Source organism: Thalassophryne amazonica, chromosome 3, assembly GCF_902500255.1.
Source record: "Thalassophryne amazonica chromosome 3, fThaAma1.1, whole genome shotgun sequence".
Lineage (NCBI taxonomy): Eukaryota > Metazoa > Chordata > Actinopteri > Batrachoidiformes > Batrachoididae > Thalassophryne > Thalassophryne amazonica.
The window spans coordinates 75308927-75313941 of NC_047105.1; positions in this window are offsets into that span (position 1 = coordinate 75308927).

Sequence of the window (5015 nt, forward strand, 5' to 3'; positions counted from 1 at the left end):
CGGTTACTTTTTTAGACCAAGCAGAGGGAAAAAAAATATGGAATCACTCAATTCTGAGGAGACCCTGTGGAAGACCCAGGACTAGGTGGAGAGATTATATCTCCACACTGGTCTGGGAACGCCTCAAGATCCCCCAGTCAGAGGTGGTCAATGTGGCCTGGGAATGGGAAGTCTGGGGTCCCCTGCTGGAGCTGTGGCCCCCGTGACCTGATCCTGGATAAGTGGTTGAAGGTGAGTTGTTGAAGGTGAATGAGTGAGTGAGTGAGAAATCACTGGGGCTGTGTTGTCAGACATCAATACCATCTCTACCTCCCACTCCTTGCAATGCTCATTCCAGATCCTCAGTGACTCTTCACACACACAGCTCACCACTTGTTTCAACTGTTACCATCAGGGAAAAGGTTCAGATCCATCCGAGCAAGAATGACTACAATGGCCAACAAATTTTTCCCACAAACCATAGGACTTCTCAATAACTCCCCTACAGTGGCCTCATCCAAGTGCCTCCTTCAACATGAAGAACACAGTTATGAACTGGGATTATATACTTGTCTTTTGGTACCACTTGCTCACCACAGTAAAACACACCTAAACTGTCATCTTATAAACCGGATACTCGCACTAGAGGTGGTTGGATCGATCCTAATATCGATACCAACGCTGGTATTGATATTGAACGATCCTTGTGTAAAATGATCGATACTCAAGCTTTTTTTCTCTCCCGCATGCACTGACTGCTGCGCACGCAGATCCATCAAAGTCTACTCTCTGTCTGTAAGAGCAGCGCTGCGCTGTGTCACACAACATGGAGCAGTGCACCCTTGTATTGTGGTTTGTCAGCCCTCTACCTCAGGAGATTTTGTTTTAAGTTGTGTTGAGTGATATTTTTTAAACAAAAATGTTGATTGTGATAATAAAGTATTTTGTTGTCATGTACAATGTTTGGCAAAATTCTATCCTAGGTCTTTTGGATCCTTTTGATCTATGAAGCTTAAATATGAAAAAGTATCAGTATCGATATCGGCAATACTGGGCCTGTATTTATTTGGTATCGGATCAATACCAAAATTCCCGGTATCGCCCACCTCTAACTCGCACTCACCAGACAAAAGCAGAAGTCCCAATGTTTCTGTATGGTTTTCCACACGATAAACACTGTATATAACAGATTTTCGCTCACATCAGACAAAATGTCCCGTCCCATCACAATGCATTTCCACTAAAAACCCTTTGCGTGTATTGAACAGAGTAGTCTGGGCATGCCCAGTTGCAACAGAGGTATGAAATTAAGTTCAGCACTGGCACTAGCTGATTTGAGGAAAGTGAGTAAGCCAAATTGATGCTGATGATTCCCCATAGATCATTTGCACCTCCTGACTGTAAATGTGTGTTCATTAGGCTGAGGTCAAGCAGGAAAATGGCAAGTGCAGGACACAAATTGAATAAATGCAAAACTCTCACTCATCAGCAGAAATATGACGTAATAAATTATGCTGAGGCTAATCCTGCAATGAAGCAGATGGGTATTGCAGCCAAGTTTTGGCTTAAGCGGCAGACTGATTGGTATTCTACAAAAGAAAAAGGAAACCATTCACGTCTTTGAAAATCCTGATAAGGTCTCAAGACAGGCTGGGGTGAAAAAGCGTGTGAGAGAGGTTACCTATGAGGATGTCGATTCAGCACTTCTTCTTTGGTTTTGTTTGGTCATGAAGATGCAGAGATTTCCACAGCTTGGCTTGACCGGTTTAAGAAACAATAGGGGATTGGTAAAATTCACAAAATTGGTGAAGCTGGAGGTTTAGACACAGCTGTGGTTGGTGAATGGAAGGAGTTGGCTGATATTCTGAGGCGTTTTAAAGCAGAGGATGTGTTCAGTGCCTATGAGACTGGTTTATTCTGGAAGATGCTTCCTGAAAAAACTCTGTTGGATTCATTGCGCAAAAGGTGCATGGCAAGAAACAGCCAAAGACTAGAATATCTTTACTTGTTGGCACAAACATGGATGGATCGGAAAAGCTGCCTTTGTTCATCACTGGGAAAAGTAAGAAGCCCAGAGCTTTCAAAGGGGTGTATCACTTGCCAACCGAATACACAGTTAACAAAAAGCCTGGGTGACAAGCGCTGGTTTTGAGGATTGGCTAAAGAAACAGGATTGTCATATGGGATTAGCATAGAGGAAAATCCGCATGATTGCAGATAACTGTGCGGCACACCCAAATATCGACCTGGAACATATTGAGTTAGCTTTCCTGCCTCCTAACATGACAAGTCATACCCAACCAATGGATGGTGGAATCATACGTAACTTGAAATTCCACTACAGGCACATCCTCACAAACAGGTGAGTGCAGGCAGCAGAGAGAACAGCCTCCTTCAAGTGGGACTTGTTGGATGCTTTGTTTGCAATCAACACAGCACAAAGCAACATCAAACATCACTATTGCCAATATCTACCAGTAAGCACTGAGCAGCTTCATGATTGAAATGAACTTTTAGATCTTGCAATGAGATTCATTAATTTGGGAGTGCCTTTAAACATCCTGGGACATTGCTTTTCATGTAGGGTACCCAGATTCCACAACATTTTCATATTATCAGTACTGTAAGGTGGGATATGAGAGAGCCCTTCAGTGCAGTAGAGATGAGAGACCTGTGGTATCTAAAAGATGACATAAGAGGGTGATTCTTTAACTACGGGCACTATTGGCCTTGTAAATGTAATTTCCACCACACCACTGCCTTACAATATAAAGCGCCTTGGGGCAACTGTTTGTTGTCATTTGGCGTTATATACATGTGCTCTGATGTCACTGTTTATCTCCATAGAAACTACCCAAACAATCTTTCACACAAACTGTTTAAAGGGACATTACAGTGTTGTGGTGGAAATTACGGCAATAGTGTGGGACAACTACATTTTGTTTAAAAAAAATCACAACAGTTGTATGACATTGAATACCCCAATTATGTTTTGATTATTTTACTGATATTTATTCAGAGATATTTTAAAACATTAGAAAAAACATTTCTTTACCATTCATTTTTATCACTGAAGATGTTCTGTTGGCCGCTGAATAGGAGGTACTGCTGGCCCACCACCACCAGATGGCGCCCCGCTTGGAGTGCGGGCTCCAAGCATGAGAGGGCGTCGGACCTACTGGGAGTGACAGCTGTCACACATCATCAACACCAGCTGTCACTCATCAACCACATCCTCCATAAAAGCCGGACTGCAACTGCACCTCCCCGCTGAGAAATCAGCTACCACTCAGGTAACCTTCTCTGTGGTGATTTTCTGTGGCTAAACATTGTTCTGTGTGCAGCCGTTTTCCTGTGGCTACAGTCTGAAGCTGGATTGGCGGATAGTGTGAGCGCGACGTCTTCGCCTCTCACTCCTTCCAGGGAAGTGACTGACAGGAGCTGCACGGGTGATTCTGTGTCTGGAGGTGGAGGTTTTCCCTCCTGGACGAATTAAGCACTAAAAGATTGCTGGGTGTGTATTCACACACCCACCATTAACTATTTCTGTTTCTGCCAGCAGTACCGGGTCTGACTGCTGAAGACAGTGGCCACCTGGGGCGCAGGACTTGGCGGCTCCGGTGTTCTTCAGATCCGTTGGCAGTGGAAGCTGTGTGGGATCTGGCTCTTCTCTGGCCAGACGTCTTCTATCTTCGAGCCTGCCCACACATCACCTTGTGTATGATTGACCATCCTCATCCTCTGTTATTGTCTGTATTTCGTTGTGCGATTCACAACATTAAATTGTTACTTTTTGGCTTATCCATTGTCCGTTCATTAACGCCCCCTGTTGTGGGTCCGTGTCACTACACTTTCACAACAGAAGATCAAAAGTCTGGGTGTGGCACAAGCACAAAACGGCAATATTTGCATATAATGATGCTGACAAAAAGGTGAAAAAGTCATCATAGACTACTAGAACAAATTTCTTAACACACTTTCATTGTAAAGATAACTATAAAAGTGTGAAATTTCCCCTTTTTTCTGTTTTTCATACAATATGATCAAAGGACATAATAAGTGCCCGTAGTCTAAGAATCACCCAAGAATAGTCGCTCTTCAGCAGACCATGTTATAGCCATCTTCTCTTAGGGGTCTTTCAATATCAACAACTTTTGCCCCCCCCCCCCCCTCCCCTTGTACACTGTCCATACACATGGTCGCCAACCCCCCCTCCCCCATCGCTGCATACTTGAATAACCCCTTATCCGAGTAACTGTACTAATCATTTCATTTTCCAATTGGTAACTCAGGAAGGTTGGCTTTGTCGCCATGGGACAGGATGGGGTTGAAACTGATGCTGTTGAAGCAACTGCATCCCAGTGAAGTCTCAAGCACTTCGGCTGAATTCCGCAACATGTGGGTCTGCCTCGGTGGCATCTTTGGTGATGCAATGTCTAGCCTGGTTGAGTATGTGGGTGTCGAAGAAGATGATGATGAAGTGTGTTTACAGGCATAATATTAGTTCACCATTTTATGTGAACGACCATCACATCAGCCCTATTGCAAATTCAAAGCCATTAATGTTTTTGTTTCCCTTTTGTGTGGTTTCAGGTTCACCCTGTCTTGAGTGACCAGTGTTATGCTTGGTAGAACATATAAATGACTCTGAAACGGTCAGTGTGTGTTTCAAGCTGCACGTTTACTGTGCCATTTTTCATCATCAAGTCTCTCTTGCTTGTCCGCTGCTCTGGAAAGAGCATCTATAGCATACATGCACTTTCCAGGTGTGTATGTCATCTTCACATCACATTTCTGTAGACTTATCAGCAGACTTATCAGCATGCGTTGTATCCTCATTGGACAATCAGCCAATAGCTTGGACATGATGGCGACCAAGGGTTTGTGGTCAATTTCCACTTCAACTGCTTGTCCATATACATATTGATGGAAAAGTTTCACATGCATAGGTTGTGGCCAGCATTGTCAAGGCCCTGGATGCTTAGGCCACTGGTTACCACATCTCCTCAAACATTTGCAGAAGAACAGCTCCTAAG